Here is a 26,013-nt window from a genome sequence, read left to right on the forward strand (position 1 = left end):
TGTCCAATAAACTGGGTAGTGTTATGATGATGGGTGCCTACTATTTTTAGGATAAATGGTGATTTTGCTTGTTAAATAGTATATATTGCTGAACTAGTAGGACCATTTTGTGATTTCAGTGTTTTACTCTTAAAAATCCTTCTCTTGGACTTTGCAATCCAAATTGCCCTAAAACACAAACTAGGTTTGGCTTTTCAGTTAATTGGTGCCAACAAGCTCTTCTTGACGAGTTCAAATCATACCTTCGAACATTTTTATCCCCCTACACAGCCCCTCAATCAGACTTCCCTTGTAGAATCAGAGTTTGTGCCTTACGTTTTACCATATTTTGCCTGCTGACACATTTCCAGCAACATAATATTAATATTTGTAAATATTTTCTTTTAGCTTATTCAAGAGGTTTTGCTCATGGCGTTTTTCCAACTGACTGATTCAAAGGATCCACAGAGCCAGCTGTAATTTCTCCAAGTGACTCTACTTTTGTACTCCATCCTCTGCATCTGGCAACTTTGGGCTATAACAGGTATTGCTGTTCATATAGGATTCAAAAATACGTGTTTTATTCCCAGTCTTCCTCCCTTTCTTTAAGAGCTGCCCACAGAAATAGAGACACAGATGTAGAGAACAAACGTATGGACACCAAAGGGGGAAAGTCGGGGGGGTGGGGTGGGATGAATTGGGGGATTGGGATTGACATATATACACTAATATGTATAAAATAGATAACTAATAAGAACCTGCTGTATAAAACATAAATAAATAAAATAAAATAAAATAAAAAGAGCTGCCCACAGTCTGTGCTGCCAGCTATAAAACACTACTCAATATTTGTATTTTATGCCTAAGGACTTGAGCTGTAGAGCTAGTTCACAGTGGATGGAGACCGTCACCAGGTTACTGAAGACATTTTTATCTGTAACTTTATTAAAGCCACCATTGTGTCCAAGTCAATTATTTATAAGAAAAAGGATAATTTTTTTTATCTCCTATGCTTTATTCTAGATATTGGGTTAATTTTATTTTATTTTTTTATTTTTATTTTTTGGAATTTTTAAATTTTATTTTATTTATTTTTTTATACAGCAGGTTCTTATTAGTTATCCATTTTATACATATTAGTGTATACATGTCAATCCCAATCTCCCAATTCATCCCACCACCACCACCCCCCCACCACTTTCCCCCCTTCGTGTCCATATGTTTGTTCTCTACATCTGTGTCTCTATTGAAAGAAGATAATTTTTTAAAGTGTTTTTTTCTTTTTTCTTTTGCAATTGTTTGACCCCGCAAAAATCAGAAGGCACTAACGGACAGCCAACCCATCCCCGTGGTGCCCTGAGTGAATACAAGTCAGCTTAGATATATGATGGACTAAAATCCCACTACTTAAGGCTCCAAGCATTGAGAGAAACAGCCATCAAATAAAGTGGTGTTTTAAAGAATTCCAATATTTTCTTCTTAAAAATAAATTGTTTAATACACATCTATCACTGAAAGTCAACACCAAATCAATTTTTTTTTAACATCTTTATTGGAGTATAATTGCTTTACTATGATGTGTTAGTTTCTGCTGTATAACAAAGTGAATCACCTATAAGTATACATATATCCCCATATCCCCTCCCTCTTCCGTCTCCCCCCAACCCTCCCTATCCCACCCCAAATCAATTTTTAATCATAATCGGAACTATAGTATACTGAAAATGGTATCATACTGATGTAAGAGTGCACTGATCATGAACAGCACTGAGAGTAAATAAATTATTATTCTCCAGAGTTTGGAGTCATATTTGTCCTGACTCCAGTGACTACAATTCTACCCACCACTCTTGGGTTCTCTTGCTTATAAGATGTCAAAGCACCATGTGACTTTAATAAAACAGTGTGGTGCAGCCATAATAATAGATAAATAGATCACTGGAATAGAAAATAGAGTCCAAAAAGACATGTCTGTGAGAGAATTTGGTACATCATGATGGTAAGGAAAAGATGAATTATTCAATAAACAGAACACTTTGGGAGAAAAAATTATTGTGATCTCACTTCAAACAATATACCAAGATAATTTTGGGATGAATTAAAAAACTAAGTGTAAAAAACCAAAACTAAACAGCAATAGAAATAATGTGGAATGATTAACATATGATTGTACTTTCATTTCTATCTTGTACAATATTATTCAAGCATTAAAAATAAGATTTATCTATGTGTGCTAATATGAAAGGACATCTATTTAAGTAAAAAATAATTTTCCTATAGTATAAATAGTGTTAATTCCTTTCATGTAATAAATGTGTGTATATATAAACACATATACATATATACTCATGTATGTACACACACACATGCACACAAGGAAAGAAGTGGGGAAGGATAACCCTCACTGCTAACAGGAGACTGGTAAGGAAAGAGTTTGTGGGTGACTGGAATATTATCTATTTTTCATCTATATTTTACCTCTATTGCCTACTCTAATTTTTTTTAATTAAGCAGAAATTTCAATTATCTGGAAATAAAATAATCCCTCCGAATAAAAATATAATATTTGCTATTGTTCTATGCTGATGAAATGAGACAAGGATATCGTCAGTTCCTTCCAAAAGCCCTCCCTGAGTCATTAGGTGAGCTATCATTTATCCATGCATCTGAGCAACAGCTTCCTAACTCATCTCCTGCCTGAGTCCAGCACCCATTATTCCCTCCCATCAGTCTTCATAGAGATGACATGTGGAGAGCAATGCTCCAGCCCCCAGCTGTGTCACCTTGGATGTCACTTCTGTGGATTCCCCTATCTAAATTGCTGTGCTGTTTTAAAACATTCTGTGTTTTTTCCTGATACCACATAGCACATTTCTTTATTTACTGTCTGCTTACTACTCTGTCCTGATCATGAGGACAGGCACCAGGTCTGTGTGGTTCCGTACAGAAACTTCATCATCTGTCACAGTGCCTGGAATGAAGTAGATAAATAAATAATAAGTAAGTATTGAATGAATGAATGAATGAATGAATTGCATGAAAGAGTGAATTGCATGAATAAACAAATATGGATTAAATGAATGAATGAATAACTTATTTAAAACAGAAACCACCAGTTATAAAGTATATCCACCAAGGAGAAAATAGAAACCATAAATATCATCTACACATAACCAGAGAGGATTTAAACACAGGTACCCAGAGAAGAAGTGGGCAGTGAATGAACACTATCTCCTGATTTTCTTAGAGTCTTTTTGAACAAGAAGCATGCCAGGAAGCACTAAGTGATAAAGGTCAGATTTGTCATTTACAGAGCTGCCTGCATTTTCCAGCTGTATTTCAGGTCAGGACTGGCAAGATAACAGGATACCCAGGAGAGTTCTTCTTTGATTCTGTAAATGAATGTTCTAAAAGAAACACACTGGTGAAAGACACAGCTCTCAGACCCTGGAAGGAGCATAATGCAGGACTGGCCTGAGGGAGGGAAAAAATCAATAGCTTTAACAGAGAATGAGACCAGCTTCTTTATAGCTAACGTTGGCAAAAGGAGAAGCCTCAGGGGCACTGATATTGGCACTGTCTCCATCAATTTCCTCTGGCTCTGCTTGATAGCAGATACCAGCAGGGCTTAGGGATGCATTGGGGTTAACCGAGCCAGGGATGGGTAACTGGGGAAGCCCAGCTGGCTTACAGAGATGATTTCTCCCTGCTCAGTTCCCTCCACTCAGCCCCTGGAAGCCCATGGGGCATCCACTAGGCAAGAGCCTGACCCTGGGAACATTAATTATATGCCTGAATTGAAATTAGGCGTCCAGTCAAGAGCTTTTCCTTCATCAGCCATTGTATTCTAACCACATAATGGAAAAGAAATTAAAAGACTTTAACAATTAAAATCCTACTGTTGAGGCTAGATCATCTCAAACCATGCAAAGAACTAGGCATAGTCCTCAATCCAATTGGTTAATGATGGACAAAGGTTTTAAACGTAAACTTTGTCCTTATCACAGGGGTCTGTGTTCTTTAAGGAAAAGAAAATGGTTTCCCATGACAGTATCCATTAATCAAAATCAATAACCATAAAAGCAATTTTTTTTTTGAGTTAAGGGAGAAGAAACCATCTGGAAAGAGAAACTTGACTCCTCAGAAAGGAAACATCTTCAGCCCAGCTTGCAAACTAAATAATCCCTTTACCAGAAAAGTAAGGTTTTTTTTCTTTTTTTTTAAACAATGATATCATCCAGCATTAGCCTGTGATACAGTCTTTCTGTTTGGGTTTTTTTGGTTTGTTCATTTATTTATTTTTTAATACAGGCATCACTTTAGATTCCAGACTCTCCTTCCTAACTTTAATTATGGCATCTTTCTGAAATTACATTGTTGACATAGGTGCTCTGACCCATCTCTTCTTGGTCCATCTTTTATAAATAACAAATTTTCATGACCATGCCACTCTCATCACTCTATCTTAACTAATTTGCCCCAATTTTCAGTTTCATGCGCAAATGACATTTACTCGTCATTTACTTATAGATTTTAGTATTTATTTAGTATATGCTACAGGCAATCTACAATTATAGAAAAGTAACTTAGAGCAAGTTTGACTATAGGTTTTTGTATTTTAATTTAAGCTGAGAATCAGTTAGACTACCTTGATGTGAGAGGAGAAATGCCCTATTTTTTCATTTTCTAGCACGTAATAGGAAATGTAAGACCTAATTATAAATCAGAAGTCTCTCATTTTACTATTTATAGAGCAAACATTATTACTATTCATGCAACTTCAGTGTAGTTCTGTACCAGCATCTCTATCGGGTTCTTCGGATTTTTCATGGTCACTTGGAGACGACTAAGTGAAACTTGGAGGAAGTCAACCTGGTCCCAGTTCCAGAATCACAGACATCTGCTTCACCAAAGGGGAGAACTTTTGAGTTGCCTGTGATCCCTACTGATGGCAAGAGAGTTGCCTGTGATCCCTACCTGTTTTAAAAGAAGGAATTGCAAAAATTATTCAACTAACTTCAGTCATTTCTCTCTCATTCTCTCATAACTAAAAATGCATACTAGCATTTTTAAAATGCAGAGCATAAGCTCCCATGGCCTAAGAGACAGGATAGTGCAGTCCTGAAGCTGCTTGGGAATCAAGCAGGTTTGAGTTCAAATACCAAGCTCACAACACATTAACTGTATAATTTTGCAAAAATACATAAATGCATAAAACAAATACATATATGCATGTATACATAGTAATTAAAGTCAACGGTTGCTATTAATCATTGACAATAGCAGTTATATTTGGATAGTAAGATTGAATGACTATATGAATTGAATGCATATATGTATTTCTCTTCTTTGAGCTTCAGTGTCCCCATCTGAAACCTAACTTAAAGGGTCGAAATAATGCATGTAGAGCACTTGGCACCTAGTAGATGTTCAGTGATTTTTATTTTTAATATATTTGATTTTTATTATATTGAAAAGTACAATGAAAAATAAAAACTTAATAAATATTTTCTAATAACAAAAAGACAATAAACTCCTTTCCTTTTCTGATGAATGTATTTGACCAGAGATCATGTTGGCTAATCTGCACATTGAATAGAAGCATCAGTGCATTTTTTTTTTTTCTAGGCAATTGTGGTTGAATAGTAATGAGTAGTTTAAATTATTTTTCCTAATAAAATAATCTTGTGACTTTCTATGCTATAAAATTTGGAGAAATTATCCTTCATTCATGTGCTAAAACGGGCAAGACTTGCATCTTAAGAAGAAATCTAGTCTAACCTGCAGTTTCTTCTTCTACCCATCTTGGTGAGGAGGTGGATGGTCAGAAACCTTCAGACTTTCATTTATTTATTCATAAATGCTGGCCTCATTCATTCAGTAATATGTGAACTTTCATGAGAGAAAAAGTCCTCAAATTGCCTGATCTGCAAGTAGTATAAAATATTTGTTTGAGAGGGGTGATATCTAAAGGTAATTTTGTTACTGTAGTTTCAAGAATTGATTTTCCCTTTATTACACAATAACAATATATTTGTCAAAGGAAACATCAGAAATACAGATTTTAAGTCATTCAGGGACTTCCCTGGTGGTGCAGTGGTTAAGAATCCGCCTGACAATGCAGGGAACATGGGTTCAATCCCTGGTCCGGGAAGAGCCCACATGCTGCAGAGCAACTAAGCCCGTGTGCCACAGCTACTGACCCTGCGCTTTAGAGCCTGTGAGCCACAACTACTGAGCCCACGTGCCACAGCTACTGAAGCCCGCATGCCTAGAGCCCGTGCTCTGCAACAAGAGAAACCACCGCAATGAGAAACCTGTCCACTGCAACAAAGAGTAGCCCCCGCTTGCTGCAACCAGAGAAAGCCAGCGCGCAGCAATGAAGACCCAACGCAGCCATAAATAAATAAATAAATAAATAAAAATTTTTAAAAATTAAAAGAACTGTTAAAAAAAAAAGTCGTTCAATCCTACTATCTAAAATATAACTGCTATTAACAATGTTTAATAGCAACCACTGTATTTAATCACTGTGTATATGCATATATGTATTGGCTTTTTAAAAATGATATGTAGTTTGGAAACTTTCATTTTCCTTAAAAAGTAAGAATCATTAGGACTCCTTCAATCACAAATGCCATATGGCTTAAAAGAGGGAATTTATTGGAGCTTGTACTGAAGGCTGAGGATTGAGACATGAATTATTCTAGTATAATCATTTGGCACTTTAGACAACCCTGTGAGGTGTATGCTGTCAAGGCAAAAGCAGATGTCCATTATGTAATACAAGGTAAATATTTGTACATGTGGTTGAAAATAAATATCTTCACATCAACAAATATGCTTTTATAACATTAAAAGGGAAGATTTTCTATTTTTTAGATGTTTCATGGTTTATTTAATCAATTTCTTATTATTGAACATGTGTAGTAAGCAACATAGTGATTAAAAAGACAGACTCAAAAACTAGTTTATTTACATTGGGCAAGTTTTTTAACCTCAGTTCTCTCATCTGTAAAATGAGGATAATAATAGCACACACTTAATAGAGTTATTTTAAATTTGAAATGGATTAATTCATGTAAATTGTTCAGAGCAGTTCCTGGCATATAGTAAGTACTCAATGAAAAGTGGTGGTATTATTATTATAATTACTGCTACAGTTTAATGTCGGAGTGAAGAATATATTCCCATATGTGAGGTAAGAAATTTAGCACAGTGTTTCTATCCTCTTTTCCTATTTGTTTATATAAGCTTAGATTTGGAATCTATAATAGCGTTTTAGATTTGGAATCCATATCTGTATTATTATGGTATTAATTTTTACCTTACAATTCCTTCACATATTTTGATAATATTTTAACATTTACATTTTGCTTTGTAACTAAACTTATAGCTGTGCTGTGTGTGTGTTTTTAAAATGCTTTAATGTTGACAACGATCACCACTTTATAACATGATTTCCTATTTAGCTCTTCATTTTATTTTTTCTCTCATAGTATATATTTAAGAAATGTTTTTCAAGAAAGATATATAGATGTTACATTTTCTGTTCCTACTCATATCTGAGTGTGCATTTCTGATTTCTTTACACATAAAGAACAATTTGACTAAGTATGAAATTCATGACTTAAAATTGTTTCCTCTCAAAACCTTTTAGATCTAATTCTGTTATTGTTCTTGCTGCTTTGGCATTCTATTATGCATATTGAAACTTGCTTATTTTTTGCTTCATTTGTAAGTAAACCATCTTCCTTGAACTCTGTATGGTTTTACTTCACACTTTGGCCAAGATGCACTTAGGTGTAAATCTTTTTCATTGGCATTGGCTAGAGCATGGTGATACCCTTCAGTGTGGAGCTTCCTAAGGAAATTTTCTTCTATGATATTTTTCATTGTTTTTTCTATTCCTTTTTTTTTTTTTTGACATGCATGCTATTTTTCTGCCCTTTCCCTTCCACATAATTCACTGGGTTGGATATTTTCCATTTGTCCCACAGATATAGTTTCTATCTTTTCCACTATGTTCTATGTTCTGGGAGTCTGATCTTTATGACTGTATAACTGATTCTCCTGGCCCTCTGCCTTCCAGTTGTCGCTGGCCAATGGGAAGCATCTTCAGAAGATCAGAGGGCAGGAAAAGTTGGATATTTATTTCCTCAGCTCCCTCTTCACTGGGTGAAGAAGGATGGGCAGTGCCTGAATCTTTCTAGCTCTAATCACAACTTCTACAGGCCTTCTTTTACTGCCTTCTCCAGGTTTCATTGCTTGCTGCTCCCTCACCCCTTCCAACCTGAGTATTGCTGGTTGTAGATGCTTCATCAGTATTTGTTGGTTTTCCTTAACCCTACCCATACCATTGCTCATAGTTCCTTCTTTAACGCTCAGTTAGTCTACTTGATTATCTATTTAATAATTTCCCACAAGAATGTTTTCTCCTTTACTTGTATAATCATTTTTCTCTAATTTTCCTCATATTTTTGTCCTCCTCTTCATCAGTGAAAGTTTCTCAGTTTTGTCGATCGATAATGGCTTTTTAATGCCTTCATTGGATATGGAGGTATTATAGATAATGAGGCATTAATCTACTATATGTATAATATATATTTAGTACACTTGCATTGATTACTTATTCAGTTTCTTTTTCACTTTATTTAGGTGCTTTTAAAAAAATCTCAACCTGCTTTCTTTTTAATAATTGTCAGTTCTTGCTTTGTAGAAGACATATTTTTCCTTGCTATTTTGTTAGGTTGCCAGATGTTTACTGACATTTTCCCCTTAAGGCTACAGACAGTTATTTTCAAAGACAAGATTTTATTCTGAAACTTCTTGTCACTATTCCCTTCTCTTTTCAGCAGTTTTCCCCCCTCCTCATAGGCTCCAGTTTTCTTTCTCTACTTATCCTGGACTGAGGTGTCACAGTATAACCTGCTTGTACCTTTCCCCTCTTTCTTCTCAGCTATCCCTGGGTTGTATGTAATTTGCATACATGCAGAAAGACGCTGACAGCGAGAATGATCCACCATGGAGAAGCACTCAGGGATGGATAGCGATAGTTGCCCAGTTCTTCGCTATTACGGGTCCTAAGACTTAAAGTAATGAACATGTATTAGGAGAGTTGTGAAGTATTTACCTACTTTTTTCAGGTGAACCCTTTTGTATAAAACAAAGCTGTGACATACCAAGAAGTAGTATGTTATAATAATTAAGAAAATAGACTTTCTTGGTCTAACTGTCAACACCACAATTTACTAACTTTATGTGAGTCACTTAACTTCTCTGTGCTTCTGTTTTCTTCAACTGAAAAACAGGAAGAATAAAAGTAACCGAACTTATAGGATTGTTTTGTAGATTAAGTGACTGGAAGAAGTCAAGTCTTAGAACCATGCCAGGCATACAGTAAATACCATATAACTGTTTGCCATTATTGCTGTAACTGGCACCCTGAGGAGGTTTTCCCTCAATCTGATTCCTTTATAATTAATGCCAATTATCTAAGATCTTAGTAGTGAGGCAGTTGTCAGTTATGGTTTTTGATGTTACGTTTTCAGTTTCTTCTTTGCCTTCCAGGTACTTTAAGAAAAATGTATTGAGAAGTTTAGGAGTGATCTTCAGACTTTCTTGGAATAAGCTGGACCACCAATATGCTGTGTATCCAACCCATCATTTCTGGACACTGCAGAATTGGTTTTACTGAAATGGGTTCCAGAGTAATTTCTAGCCTTTTTAGATTGAGGCTGAAAAACGAAGTTTATAAAAGTCAACATTGCAATTTGGAACTTTGGAAGTGTCTTTTACCCTAAAAAAAGAGAAGTATTGGGTAGGACATATGTACTGTGTTGAAAGAAGAAGGAACACTACCCACGTGTGCTATGGTGAAACATCTCCAGAAAATGTGGAACCAAGTTTCAAATCCTACCTGGTTGCTTTCAGTCTAACACTGCTTAAGGGAGCCCCAGACTTTTCAGAGGAAATTACAAAGGCAAAGATTATACTGGCTTTGGAAACACTCGAACAAGTAAGAATTCTTTTCCCCTTTTATCCCCTTTGGTTTGCACAAGCTTATGCAGAATGATTATAAGAAAAGAAAAATAGATGAAAAATGGCCTCCAACTTCTACTGTTGATATTATCTATATATTTTTTAATCCATATTTTTATTTTGCCGTTTCTAACATTGTTTTTGCTTATATGAAATTCCAGCAAAAACATTAATTACATAATTTAAAAATCCCCAAAGCAATAGGAAGCAATATTAAAATATGAAGCAGCTCAATAAATAATAACTTGTTCACTAAGGTAGCCACATCAGTTCGTGTTTGACTTTTTACTTATTTATTTATTTTTTAAAAATTAATTAATTTATTTATTTTTGGCTGTGTTGGGTCTTCGTTTCTGTGCGAGGGCTTTCTCTAGTTGCGGCGAGCGGGGGCCACTCTTCATTGCGGTGCGCGGGCCTGTCACTGTCGCGGCTTCTCTTGTTGAGAAGCACAGGCTCCAGACGCGCAGGCTCAGTAGTTGTGGCTCACGGGCCTAGTTGCTCCGCGGCATGTGGGACATTCCCAGACCAGGGCTCGAACCTGTGTCCCCTGCATTGGCAGGCAGATTCTCAACCACTGCGCCACCAGGGAAGCCCCGTGTTTGACTTTTTAAATCCAACTTTTCTTTTTGAATTTATTTATTTTATTTATTTATTTTTGGCTGCTTTGGGTCTTCATTGCTGCGCGCGCAGGCGTTCTCCAGTTGCTGTGAGGGGCGGGGGGGGGGCGGTACTCTTCATCTCTTCATTGTGGTGCTCGGGTTTCTCATTGCTGAGGCTTGTCCTGTTGCAGAGCACGGGCTGTAGGCGTGCACGGGTTTCAGTAGTTGTGGCACGTGGGCTCTAGAGCGCAGGCTCAGTAGTTGTGGTGCACGGGCTTAGTTGCTCCGCAGCATGTGGGATCTTCCCGGACCAGGGCTCAAACCTGTGTTCCCTGCATTGGCAGGTGGATTCTTAACCACCGCGCCACCAGGGAAGCCCTCTTTAATCCAACTTTTAAATGTCATATCCTTTCTATATGTATACATTTGCAGTATGAATCGTGATTTAAATTACTGGGAATTAATAAAAACTGCTATCAAAGAAACTGTTGAGCTATTCAGTTACCCTTTATTGCACCAAACTAATGTCTTGCACTATCAGTACAGTCATATTTTAAATAGCGTCAACAATTTAAATGAGCCAGAGAATTGACTGAATGTGAATTACACGGGTCCCAAACAACAGGGACATAAATTATTTCTACAGTGGCATTTTATTTAAGTTATGTGATAATTATCTCAACTCTAAACAGGCATACTTAGTGTTCTACCAAAATAAATCAGTGATAGAAGGAATTTAGGAAGGAGCAATGTATATGTGCTAAATCTGGCAGACCTACCTAGCACGTAGTGAAGAAAAGATTTGGCCATTGTCTAATTATTGTAATCTAATATGGATAACAAAATTGAGGAATGTTTTAATTAACCAGAAAATAAACAGATCTCTGCTTTGTTATGGCTGTGTAGATGAAAGCTCAGGGACATCTCTGAGCAGTGTTTTGTTTTTAATGGTAAACTTCTTGTGTCTTTGTGAAGAATCAACCTTAGTAATATACCCCGAATGTGGGTATATATGTATATGTTTTCCCTCAAGTAAAAAATATAAATACTGTGCTAAAGTTGTGGAAAGGAGAGGACCACACATGTAAATGAAAGAAACTTCAGAGACTAAAATAAAACTAATGGTGTACTTACAGCTCTTTACGTGGCAATATGCACTTTGATGAGGATGATGGGACAGTCGGGAACTTTTATGTCTGAGAAGCTAGAAGGATAATCATGTCTTCAGCAAAAAGGCATGCATAATCTCTGCTACAAGTTTCACCTCCAAATGAGTGGAAGGGCAGGTTTTATGTTCCGGAGTTTACCCATGCAGGAAGCAATTGAGTTTCTAAAGATGAAAGCCTGTAAAAGGTCCTGGGAACTAGCCAAAGACAGCTAACATCACTGACAGGATATGATGAATGATAAAAAAAAATATGTAAAGAATAGAGATATAATCTTTGGGTTGCTTGACTGATCTTTTACAAAGAAAGATTTTAAATATCGTTAAATGTATAAAATCTTGAATATTTCAGTATCTAAGAATAAAGGTCTGTTTTTAGTGGTATTCATTATTTACCTATCAGAGAGCAATATGAATCACTTAGAAATATAATTATCTTTAAAGAGATATTTTAAAATAAAAGTGACATTTTAGGTATAAACCTAAGACTGACTAGAGCATTTTGTGTAGAAGATGGAGTTGCATGTTGTGATTTACACTATTTTCATGTATATTTCAGTAATAGTATTGCATAACTTTGTTAAAAACAGAAATTCCAACTCCTTCTTTGTCATTATTTTACAAAATCCTATTTCTAAAATTCAATGTCAACAATTCAAAACACAAAATAAGGTTTCTGATTTATTTTCCTTCATGTGTTTCATGTGTCTTTAAATCCCCCAACCCCCTGAGTTTGCTATGAGGCATTCCTTTCTGCCTTCTTCCTGTTTCAAAATTTATCCTTTCTCCTTCCCTGTGAAAACAACCCATCTCTGACTAATTTTTAATTACTTGACTCTGCTAAGGAAACTAAGAAACTGATTCAACCTAAATCAAATAGATGGTAATAATTTTTATGTCACTTTCCCAGTGAGAAGGGAAAAGCAGTTCCTGACATCTTGGAGCTGACCTGGTGCTCACAGCTAGGTCTTGGAGTTCTCCTATTAATAATTTCAATAATAATTATAATAATTAATAACATCAATTATTTCACAGGACATCAACGTCAGACGAGGGTACTCTGGGATCATGATAGATCAAGGCAAAAACAAGACTACTTTGTAGTAATGTTAGGACACAACAAAACATGAGCATTGTCAATGTCACAAAATACCATCTACTACCCCCTTGCCCAGATAATATGAATGAGTATTGCTTATTCACCATGTCAGACTTAGTGTCCCTCTATTCTACCTTTTTTTTCTACTTAAAATTCATTAAGATATCCAACCATAGAATTCACCCCATATTCTGACAGCACTCAATCCAGAGCGAACTCTCTCCTTGCATTCTTCCTCAAGTCACCTGATACAAGTTCAGATCTTACAATAAATCACTCCTAACACTTTCTTGTTGAGATGCCCTATGGTTCTCTGGTTGCAATGAGAAATACACCCAACAGTGTTTGATATAGGTGTGGTTTTGGTCTTTTGTGTGGAGGACATTGACACCAGATAACAACCAAAGTCTAATAGCTTAGAAAATTCAAACCAGTGACTGAAGGTGAGGCTTTTCAAAAAGTGAACGGGCAATGCTTAAATCCTATTGATTAGGTAAGCTTTCTCCCCTAGCTGTGAGAGAGCATTGCTTGAGTTCGTAAATCCATTTTCATTTATTAAATCATTCATTCATTCAATCATACATTCTTTTTTTTTTTTTTTTTTGGCTGTGCCATGCAGCATGTGGGATTTTAGTTCCCGAACCAGGGATTGAACCTGTGCCCCCTTCAGTGGAAGCGCAGAGCCCTAACCACTGGACTGCCAGGGAATTCCCCATCCATTCTTTCATTAAACAGATATTTGCTGAGTACATACACTATGCCAGGAAATGTGTTAGAATCAAGGGATAAGAAAAATCAAAGTGCCTACACTCATCAAACTTACAGGTTAGGTCTGACAATAATTAGATAATTATTTATAAGTGCAAAGAATGAAGAGGATTTTTGCATTATACACTTAGACAGTTCCTCTGTCACCCTGAAATTAAAACTGTTCTAATCAGATACATATTCCTATTTTGTGCCATTTATTCAACACATGGGGGATAAACAGATCAGTTTATTCACTACTGTGTTAAAGAACCTAAGGAAAAAAAGGCTCTCCTTGCTACTGTAACTGACATCTTGCAGTAAATATTAAACATTAACTATGATTTAAGGTACAATTTTTAAGTCTTTTCTGATTTGATTACCTAACTCTAATACCAAGAGTTTAAATTCCTTTCCCTACCAGTGGAAAGCAAGATGGATCTCTTAACCTCATCAGCATAACAAGATATGCAGTGGGATAAAAATGAGTCTAGGTTACAGCCATAACCTTGTCTAGTGAATTGCTAGACACACAGCTGAAGAGCTATTGATAATGATATATTCCCATGGGAACAGTAGGAGACTTTTCCTAGCCATGGATTTGGCATCACCTGAGGGGTCAGACACTGAGCTAAGTATGTGCCATGCTATCTCTCTTAATCTTTACTCATGCATAGATTTATTAATTCAAGTATCCATTCATCAAGCTAAATTTTTTTAGCATCTACTATTTCCAGGCACCGGGCTAGATACTGGGGACATACATGAATCAAAGAATCACAGATATAAACATAAGGTCACAAGGTGTGATAAGGGCTAAGGAGGAGGGGGCATACAGTACTATGGGAGTATCTGATGGGGAAAATGAAAGTAACACCGTTGGATGGGTTAAGAAGAGCTTTCCTGGGATGGTGCTAATTATACTAAGAGCTAAAATAAGTTAAGATGTTCAGGACAAACCTGTGTTATAGGTATTATCATAACCACGTCTTACAAAAGAGAACTGAGTCTCAGCCATATCTAACAATGGAGAAGTGGGTGAGTCAGGATTTGAACCCACGTCTCTGAGATTTTTACAGTCCAACATGTATCCACCACATTGAGCAGCTCTGTATATCCTTCCATTAGAATGTTCCTGCTCTGCTGGAAATCTGTGTACACATCTGCCTTCTCAATTAGACTATGATATCCTAGAGGGCAGAAGCTGTACCTTACATGACACACAGTTCCAGATACATGTGTCACTCTCAAAAGGTTGCCTAGATGATAATCAACACGTTCAGTGCAATTTTGTTCATTTTAAAAGACCTTTTTGGCAGAGAAAGGATTTTGGAGATTTTATGTATCGTAAAAAACAAATGTCCATGGAATTTTGAATTGATGCTGTTTCTTTCTTTTCTTTTCTCTCGATTATAAAGATATTTACTGAAAGTCATTCTCTGGAAATTATGGCTGCTCTTAAAGCTGTATAATTTTATTTAAATAGCCTTGGTGGCCTATAGCTGTTTGAAGGCTTCCCTCTTTGTTCGATTTACTAGGAAAATCAAGGCTAAAATTGTGGTTTATTCTAAAGCAATTTCAGATCTGTGTGATATAGGTCTTGATCCAATTTATTTTCCTTTCCTCATTTTTTTTTTTTTGGTGTATCTATTTGTTATCTTGTTTTGAATACATCTTATATGTCACCTCTAATCCTTGGAATATGGCAAGATATAAATGAATAAACAAAAATTATTTTAAAAGGCCTCACAAAGGAAATTAGATTTAGAGAATGAACTTCCATAAATCTAGTTCCATTATTCTTCTCCTATGTGTTTTTTTTTCTTTTTTTTTTTCTAATCTTTATTGGAGTATAATTTCTTCACAATACTGTGTTAGTTTCTGGAGTACAACAAAGTGAATCAGCCATATGCATACATATGTCCCCATATCCCCTCCCTCTTGAGCCTCCCTCCCATCCTCCCTATCCCACCCCTCTAGGTCATTGCAAAGCACCCAGCTGATCTCCCTGTGCTTTGCCGCTGCTTCCCACTAGCTAACTATTTTACATTCAGTAGTGTATATACGATGCTACTCTCACTTCGCCCCAGCTTTCCCCTCCCACCTTGTGTCCTCAAGTCCATTCTCTATGTCTACATCTTTATTCCTGCCCTGTAACTAGGTTCATCAGTACCATTTTTTTTAATTCCATATATATGCATTAGCATACGGTATTTGTTTTTCTCTTTCTGACTTACTTCACTCTGTATGACAGAGTCTAGGTCCATCCACCTCACTACAAATAACTCAATTTCATTTCTTTTTATGGCTGAGTAATATTCCACTGTATATATGTGCCACATCTTCTTTATCCATTCATCTGTCGATGGACATTTAGGTTGGTTCCATGTCCTGGCTGTTGTAAATAGTGCTGCAATGAACATTGTGGTACATGTGTCTTTTTGAATTATGGTTTTCTCAGGGTATATGACCAGTAGTGGGATTGCTGGGTCATATGGTAGTTCTATTTTTAGTTTTTTAAGGCACCTCCTTACTGTTCTCCCTAGCGGCTGTATCAATTTACATTCCCACCAACCGTGAAAGAGGGTTCCCTTTTCACCACACCCTTTCCAGAATTTATTGTTTCTAGATTTTCTGATAATGGCCATTCTGACCAGCCTGAGGTGATTCCTCATTGTAGTTTCGATTTGCATTTCTCTAATAATTAGTGATGTTGAACATCTTTTCATGTACCTCTTGGCCATCTGTATGTCTTCTTTGGTGAAATGTCTATTTAGGTCTTCTGCCCATTTTTTAATTGGATTATTTGTTTTTCTGATATTGAGCTCCATGAGCTGTTTGTATATTTGGGAGATTAATCCTTTGTCTGTTGTTTCATTTGCAAATATTTTCTCCCATTCTAAGGGTTGCTATTGGCTTGTTTATGGTTTCCTTTGTTGTGAAAAAAGGTTTTAAGTTTAATTAAGTCCCATTTGTTTATTTTTGTTTTTATTTCCATTACTCTAGGAGGTGGGTCAAAAGAGATCTTGCTGTGGTTTATGTCAAAGAGTGTTTTTCCTATGTTTTCCTCTCAGAGTTTTATAGTGTCCAGTCTTACATTTAGGTCTCGAATCCATTTTGAGTTTATTTTTGTGTATGGTGTTAGTTTTCTAATTTCATTCTTTTACATGTAGCTGTCCAGTTTTCCCAACACCACTTATTGAATAGGCTGGCTGTCTTTTCTCCATTGTATGTTCCTGCCTCCTTTGTTTTAAATTAGGTGCCCATATGTGCGTGCATTTATCTCTGGGATTTCTATCCTGTTCCATTGACCTATATTTCTGTTTTTGTGCTACTACCATACTGTCTTGATTACTGTAGCTTTGTGGTATAGTTTGAAGTCAGGGAGCCTGATTCCTCCAACTCTGTTTTTCTTTCTCAAGATTGCTTTGGCTATTCGGGGTCTTTTGTGTTTCCATACAAATGATAAAATTTTTTGTTCTAATTCTGTGAAGAATGCCATTGGTAGTTTGATAGGGTTTGCATTGAATCTGTAGATTGCTTTGGGTAGTATAGTCATTTTCACAATATTCATTCTTCCAATCCAAGAACATGGTATAGTTCTTCAACTGTTTATGTCATCTTTGATTTCTTTCATCAGTGTTTTATAGTTTTCTGAGTACAAGCCTTTCGCCCCCTTAGGCAGGTTTATTCCTAGGTATTTTATTCTTTTTGTTACAATGGTAAATGGGAGTGTTTCCTTAATTTCTCTTTCTTATTTTTCATTGTTGGTGTATAGGAATGCCAGAGATTTCTGTGCATTAATTTTGAATCCTGCAGCCTTACCAAATTCACTGATTAGTTCTAGTAGTTTTCTGGTCGCATCTTTAGGATTTTCTATGTATAGTATCATGTCATTGACAAACAGTGACATTTTTACTTTTTCTTTTCCAATTTGTATTCCTTTTAATTTTTTTTCTTCTCTGACTGCCGTGGCTAGGACTTGCAAAACTATTTTGAATAAGAGTGGTGAGAGTGGACATCCTTGTCTTGTTCCTGATCTTAGTGGAAATGCTTTCAGTTTTTCAAGCATCATTGAGTATGATGCTTGCTGTGGGTTTGTCATATATGGCCTTTATTATATAGAGGTAGGTTCCCTCTATGCCCATTTTCTGAGAGTTTTTATCATAAATGGGTGTTGAATTTTGTCAAAAGCTTTTTCTGCATCTATTGAGATGATCATATGGTTTTTATTCCTTGATTTGTTAATGTGGTGTATCACATTGATTGATTTGTGTATATTGAAGAATCCTTGCATCCGTGGGATAAATCCCACTTGATCATGGTGTATGATCCTTTTAATATGCTGTTGGATTCTGTTTGCTAGTATTTTGTTCAGGATTTTTGCATCTATGTTCATCAATGATATTGGTCTATAATTTTCTTTTTTTGTGATATCTTTTTCTGGTTTTGGTATCAGGGTGATGGTGGCTTTGTAGAATGCATTTGGGAGTGTTTCTCCCTCTGCAACTTTTTGAAAGAGTTTGAGAAGGATTGGTGTTAGCTTTTCTCTAAATGTTTGATAGAATTCGTCTGTGAAGCCATCTGGTCCTGGAGTTTTGTTTGTTGGAAGATTTTTAATTACTGTTTCAATTTCATTGCCTGTGATAGGTCTATTTATATTTTCTAATTCTTCCTGGTTCAGTCTTGGAAAATTGTACATTTCCAAGAATTTGTCCATTTTTTCATGGTTGTCCATTTTATTGGCATATAGTTGTTTGTAGTAGTCTCTTATAATTCTTTGTATTTCTGCAGTGTCAGTTGTGTTTTCTCCTTTTTCATTTCTAATTTTACTGATTTGCGTCCTCTCTCTTTTTTTCTTGATGAGTCTGGCTAAGGGTTTATCAATTTTTGTTTATCTTCTCAAAGAACCAGGTTTCGGATTTATTGATCTTTGCTATTGTTTTCTTCATTTCTATTTCATTTATTTCTGCTCTGATCTTTATGATTTCTTTCCTTCTACTGACTTTAGGTTTTCTTTGTTCTTCTTTCTCTAGTTGTTTTAAGCGTAGGGTTAGATTGTTTATTTGAAATTTTTCTTGTTTCTTGAGGTGAGATTGAATTGCTATAAACTTCCCTCTTATAACTGCTTTTGCTGAGACCCACAGGTTTTGGGTCATTGTGTATTTGTTGTCATTTGTTTCTATGTATTTTTAAATTTCTTTGACTTCTTCAGTGATCTCTTGGGTATTTAGTAGTGCACTGTTTAGTCTCCATGTATTTGTGTTTTTTACAGTTTTTTTTCCTGTAATTGATTTCCAGTCTCATAGCGTGTGGTCAGAAAAGATGCTTGATATGATTTCAATTATCTTAAATTTTCCAAGGCTTGATTTGTGACCCAAGATGTGATCTATCCAGGAGAATGTTCCATGTGCAATTGAGAAGAAAGTGTATTCTGCCACTTTTGGGTGGAATGTTCTATAAATATCAATTAAATTTATCTGGTCTATTGCATCATTTAAAACTTGTGTTTCCTTATTTATTTTCTGTTTGGATGATCTGTCCATTGGTGTAAGTGAGGTGTTAAAGTCCCCTACTGTTATTGTGTTACTGTCGATTTCTCCTTTCATGGTTTTTAGCATTTGCCTTATGTATTGAGGTGCTCCTATGTTGGGTGCATAAACATTTATAATTGTTATATCTTCTTCTTGGATTCATCCTTTGATCATTATGTAGTGTCCCTCCTTATCTCTTGTAACAGTCTTTTTTTTTAAATTTATTTATTTTTATTTATTTATTTATTTATTTATTTAGTTGTGGCTGTGTTGGGTCTTTGTTGCTGCATGCAGGCTTTCTCTAGTTGCGGCAAGTGGGGGCTATTCTTTGTTGTGGTGCATGGACTTCTCATGGTGGTGGCTTCTCTTGTTACAGAGCATGGGCTCTAGGCACGTGGGCTTCAGTAGTTGTGGCGCCTGGGCTCAGTAGTTGTGGCTTACGGGCTCTAGAGTGCAGGCTCAGTAGTTGTGGTACATGGACTTAGTTGCTCTGCGGCATGTGGGATCTTCCTGGACCAGGGCTCAAACCCATGTACCCTGCATTTGCAGGCAGATTCTTAACCACTGCATCACCAGGGAAGTCCCTCTTGTAACAGTCTCTATTTTAAATTCTATTTTATCTGGTACGAGTATTGCTACTCCAGCTTTCTTTTGATTTCCATTTGCATGGAATATTTTCCATCTCTTCACTTTCAGTCTGTATGTGTCCCTAGGTCTGAAGTGGGTCTCTTGTAGACAGCATATATATGGGTCTTGTTTTTGTATCCATTTAATCAGTCTGTGTCTTTTGGTTGGGGCATTTAATCCATTTACATTCAAGCTTATTATCAATATGTATGTTCCTGTTACCATTTTCTTAATTGTTTTGGGTGTGTTTTTGAGGGTCTTTTTCTTCTCTTATGTTCCCACCTAGAGAAGTTTCTTTAGCATTTGTTGTAAATCTGGTTTGGTGGTGCTGAATTCTCTTAGTTTTGCTTGTCTGAAAAGCTTTTGATTTTCCATTGAATCTGAATGAGATCCTTGCTAGGTAGAGTAATCTTGGCTGTAGGTTTTTCTCTTTCATCACTTTAACTATCTCCTGCTACTCCCTTCTGACCTGCAGAGTTTCTGTTGAAAAATCAGCTGATAACCTTATGGGGATTCCTTTGTATATTATTTTTTGTTTTTCCCTTGCTGCTTTTAATATTTTTTTCTTTGAATTTAATTTTTGTTGGTTTGATTAATATGTGTCTTGGTGTGTTTTTCCTAGGGTTTATCCTGTATGGGACTCTCTGTGCTTCCTGTACTTGGGTGACTATTTCCTTTCCCATGTTAGAGAATTTTTCAACTATGATCTCTTCAAATATTTTCTCAGAACCTTTCTCTTTCTCTTCTTCTTCTGAGACCCCTATAATTTGAATGTTGGTGCATTTAGTGTTGTCCCAGAGGTCTCTGAGATTGTCTTCAATTCTTTTCATTCTTTTTTCTTTATTCTGCCCCTCGGCAGTTATTTCCATCATTTTGTCTTCCAGCTCACTTATTCCTTCTTCTGCCTCAGTTATTCTGTTATTGATTCCTTCTAGTGTATTTTTAATTTCAGTTATTGTGTTGTTCATCTCTGTTTGTTTGTTCTTTAGTTCTTCTAGATCTTTGTTAAACATTTCTTGTGTTTTCTCAATCCATGCCTCCATTCTATTTTTGAGATTCTGGATCATCTTTACTATCATTATTCTGAACTCTTTTTCAGGTAGATTGCCTATTTCCTCTTCATTTATTTGGTGTTGTAGGTTTTTACCTTGCTCCTTCATTTGTGACCTATTGTTTTGCTGTCTCATTTTTTAGTTTTTTTTATGAGTGGGATTGTGTTCCTCTCTTACTGGTTGTTTGGCCTGAGGCTTCCAACACTGGAGTTTGTAGGCTGTTGGGTAGAGCTGGGTCTTGGTGCTGTGATGAGGACCTCTGTGAGACCTCACTTCGATGAATATTCCCTGAGATCTGAGGTTCTCTGTTAGTCCAGTGGTTCGGACTCAGAGCTCCCACTGCAGGAGCTTCGCCCGACCCCTGGCTCACGAACCAAGATCCCCCAAGCTGCGTGGGGTGGCAAAAAAAAAAAAAAAGAAAGAAAGAAAAAGAGAACAATAACAAAGTAAAAAATAAAATTAGACTAGGAAACTAACATATATGTTGGAAAGAGTATAAAAATAAAAATATAGATAAATCACTAACTGGGAGGTACAGCAGTACCACAATAGTAAAAAAAAAGAGGAGAAGGGAAAAGAAAAAAAAAAAGAAAGAAAGAAAAAAAGGGGGGGGGAAGACCTTGGCTGTGGAGGGCTGGGCCTAAGCAAGGGTGAGGTTTGGGCAGTGGGCGGGACCTATGCTCAGGACTCACAGGGCTGGAAAAGGCCCTGGGTGCTGTGGGGGGTGGGGCTTAGGCTCAAGGAACAGAACAGGCCCAGGCGTGCCCCCCACTCCTGTCTCAGAGGGCAGGGGACCTCACCTGGGAGCCCAGCAGGCTTCCTGGGCTCAAGTGGGTGGGGCAAACGCCCTCCTCTCCTCTTCTGCTCCTCCTGGAGGGCCCTTCCCACCTGCCTCTCCTGATCTCCCTGGCCTCAGGGGTGCCGATCCTGTCCGGCCTCTACTTCTCCTCCCCCCTCAGTCCCCCCATGTCCTACCTGTTCACTTGGGGGTTCCCCCCATATCCTTGAGCATCAGGGTCCCCCACCAGAGGCCGGCAGGCACCCTAGTTGTGGGGAGATGCTAACTCGGCGTCTTCCTACACCACCATCTTGACTCTGCCCCGTTCTCCTATGTTTTTTTAATTTTAATCTTTGTATCTGGGAAAAATTAAGGAAAGATATTCAAGGGAAAAGAAAACAGAAAAGGGGCTCTGAAGGGGGTGCATCGAGGTGGAGCCATAGAAGGAGTTAAGCGGTGGTGACAATGATGATGGTGATGGAGACTCAGAGAATAATTGTCTGGATATTTTCTGCAGGACCTTTGTACCAAGAGTAAATAGTTCTGTCGTCTGGTTCCTGATTCACTGCCAAGTGCCAAGATTGAATTGGTAAGTAAAGGTAATAAAACGTGGAGGATACAGGTATTAAGACTGGTGAATGAGCAAAGTAAAATAGGAAAAAAGGCAAAGCTACAATCCTAGGTGAGTATGGGTGGGAGAGAAGATGGGCATTTCATGGAGTCAGTGTTCTAGAGGACTTATGTCTTATTTTAGAAAAATAAGAATACATTCTTAGGTTCCTTATGAAATTAATTTATTTCAAGAGCAGATGTTTACAGAGCAAGCTTTGTGGCTAGGATTTCCACATCTTAAAAGTTCACCTACATCGCAATCATCACATAAGCAGCAATCTAGTAAGAGCCTAAACTTATTTTCTCCAAAGAAGTCCTCAGGCACTTTAAATCTTAAACTGATTATCATCAATTTTCAAAATAGTCTCTTAGGATAGCTACATAACTAGGTCTTCTAAAACTGAATGACACCTAGTGAAGAAAAAACAAAACAAACCCTGATCTAAGGTTAGTTTTTAAAGCAGATGCTAGATTTTGGCCAAACTCCTCCACAACAGGAGATTTAAAAAGGCTATATGTTGTTAACACAAAGGAATTCTCTTAGAATCTCCAAACACAAGAGACAGTCCTACCAGTTTAACACACAGAAGAGAATTTGAGTTTCGTGTGACTATTACACCTGGGCTAATTTCACTGTTTAGTTTTATACAGAGATCTAAACATCTGAAAAGAAGAAAAAGTCAGGACTTTCTTCAGTTTATTTTATATTGATGTGTGAGCAAACATTGACACTATGGAGGATTTGGTTTGACTCGCTAACAAGCCCAAATGGAACCACTCCCTTAAAGGGGACGTGTCAGCTAATGGTTTCCACTAAATCAGGCTGCTCATAAAAGCAGAAAGATCAAGGAGATAGGAGAGAAAACAGTGGGTAAGTCAACTCAGGGAAATTCCTCTGTGTTATTAGTTCAATCAACCATTAAATCAATACTTAGTGAACGTGTATAAAAGATGCTGTGGAGGGATTCAAAGGAGAATACTCACTGGCCATACCCAGGCAACGTCAGTCAGGACTCTAGTCTTTAATTTTAGTAATGGCTTTAATAATTTTAATAACAATTTAAATCCCTTGCCAATTGCAACATAAATTGCTTATATTCTTGGAAGAAGTGTGCTACTCTTTACTCTGGTCATGATGGGGAGATTCATAATTCCCTTCCATCTTTAATATACTATCTTATCCTATACTACAATATAGTTCAATGATTCTAATTCTTATAGAGCATTAAGTGGGCCCACTTTTAAATCTATCCAAATGTATTTCACTGCTAAAATACATCTTGTTAAAGAAGGCCTATGTTTTTAGTGTATAATAATTTGTTTCATTGTTTATTGAACAAATACATATTGGGTACTCATTTTACACTAGATACTGTGTTAGGTGCTGGGGGTACGACACCTAGGGCTCATGGATCTTACAGTTGAATGGTCTTTATTACAGCAATTCACTTGGCAAAGCTTGGGGAGCTTCACCACGGAATTCAGATTTAGAGAACTATGTTCTCAAGAAGCTAGTTCCACTTTTCTTTAAAAAAATTTTTGAATTTCTTTAACTTATAAGAAGAGCCCATAATCTTCATTTAGCCTCAGCAGTACACTAAGGTGCTATGAGAATGTCATCAGGAGAAGTAAGACTATGGTGAGTGACACACAGTAACTCAAGCAACTACATTGGGTTAAAAGAACAAGAACTGTGAGACAGTGAGGAAAAAGCAGGGAGGATGAAAAATTACAGATAAGCGAGCCAGAAAAAGAGTCACTACTGTGTAATCATCTGTTACTTAAGGATGTGGTCCCTGTGGTTTCAGATAGACTTGTTTGAGGCATGTTTTCCTTCAGGGTTGGCAGGGTTATAGGCAGGGATTGGAGGACAAAGAAAGAGAAATCTTTTAGGGGAACAAACACAGAAGGAACTGTACTATGAAGTCTCCTAGCTCCTGAACATTGCCAACTGTCTCCTGGACTAGCTTGTTGGCAGCTGTAGAAGTTACATGCATTTTGAAGAAACAAACCAAAAACGTCTTGATGATATTTTCCCATGAGAACAATGGCAGAATTTTACTAGCAGAGGATATGGCATCACCCAGAAGGCCAGGCATTGAACTAAGCGTGAGCCATTTTCATGTCTCTTAATCTTTATTCATGTGTGTACAGTTGACCCCTGAACCCTCAGGGGTTGGGAGTCATGTTAGGGGTGCCCACCAGCTGAGTCAAAAATCCTGAATAACTTAACAGTTGAACCTCCCTATCTCAGTTCCGCATCCGCAGATTCAACCAACTGCAGACCTTGTAGCACTATAGCAATTTACTGAAAAACAAACAAACAAACAACAAAAAAACTGCATATAAGTGGATTCACACAGTTAAAATCCATGCTGCTCAAGGGTCAACTATATTCATGCTTTTAATTATTCATTCATCAACTAAATTTATTGAGCATTTATTAGGTTCCAAGTGCTGAACTAGGTAAGGACACACATTAACCAAAGAATTATAGACAAAAATATAAGTTTACAGCTGTGATTAGTGCTAAGAAGGAGGGGCACATGGTGCTATGAGAGTGTGTGACGGGGAAAGTGACATTGTTTCCGGGGTTAAGAAGAGCTTTCCTGATACAGTGCTAATCATGCAAAGATCTAAGAGAAGTAGATGAATAAGCTCTAGAGATCAACATTGTACCTCTAGTCAACAGTACTACATTGTAGACCTAAAGATGTGGTAAGAAGTGGATCTCATCCTAAGTGTTCATTTCACAATAAAAGAGAAAGAAAAGAGAAAGAAAGAAAGAAAGAAAGAAAGAAGAGGAAGGAAGGAAGAAAATTAAGATATTTTTGGCAAACCTATGTTTAGGTATTATTATATCCCTCTCTTAGGAGAGAGAATTGAGTCTCAGCTATATCTAGCAATGGAGAAGTGGATGAGCCAGGGTTTGAACCTGAGTCTCTGTGCATATCTACCACACTGAGGTGCATATGCTGAGCTCATGATGCCACCAATCACAATGCTGAGGGCTAGAAGGGATCCTGCTGTGGGAAGTCTTCATCAGCCTCCCCTCCAGACAGGTGGAAGCTTGTTTGAGGACTCCAGTGCTTCCCTCAATGTCCTTCTGATACTAAGTGTTTCCCATTAGCAAGTTCTTCTTTGAAGCAAAGTATATTCTAATTATATTTTCTGTTAGCTTCTATTATTTATTTCCTAAGCAAAAATGAAAAATGTTGACCACACTCTCTCACAGTTGAATAATAACAGCAGAGCAACAAAGCTGAATTCCATGAACCACCTTTGAAAAGCAAGTCTTGTTACTTCATTTTCTTATCCTGAAATGACATGGATTACTTGAAAGCAGTAATGAGGTTACTTTTCATATTTAGAATATTCTCATTTTTCTTAGGTTTGTTTTATAATGAGGTCTACTCTGGACCCTTCTACTCCCTCTTCTGTTTGAGAGGCCTGATTCCAGTGTCATGATTTACATTGTCCCTCCGAAAATGTAGTGCAAGGTGAGGTCCGGTTTTCCTGAAGACTTTCTTCCTTATTGTTACCTCCCACTCGGAGAATGAATATATTTTCTTAAACATAATTGCTTACTTTTTTCATGTATTCACTTGGGGTCATATTAAAAATGTCCTAGATTCTTTTCTTATTTTCTCAAATACAGTTAATTATGTTCCATATTCTATTTTTATAGTTTTCCATCCTCCCCTCCCCAGCTCTATGTTTAACTCAGCACATGTTCTTGCTGAGTTTTAATCTCTTAGCTTTAGATGAGCATAGCCCTCG

The 26,013-nt window shown here is 36.9% G+C and overlaps 1 non-coding gene across 1 annotated transcript; it reads right to left on the reverse strand.

The window, feature by feature from the left end:
- Window positions 1-1,272: 1,272 nt before the first annotated feature.
- Window positions 1,273-1,420, reverse strand: LOC133079374 (small nucleolar RNA SNORA79). The gene has a single exon (XR_009698176.1). It is a non-coding gene; the product is annotated as a small nucleolar RNA SNORA79 (small nucleolar RNA).
- Between the last annotated feature and the right edge of the window lie 24,593 nt (window positions 1,421-26,013).

The sequence above is a fragment of the Eubalaena glacialis genome, chromosome 1, assembly GCF_028564815.1.
Source record: "Eubalaena glacialis isolate mEubGla1 chromosome 1, mEubGla1.1.hap2.+ XY, whole genome shotgun sequence".
Lineage (NCBI taxonomy): Eukaryota > Metazoa > Chordata > Mammalia > Artiodactyla > Balaenidae > Eubalaena > Eubalaena glacialis.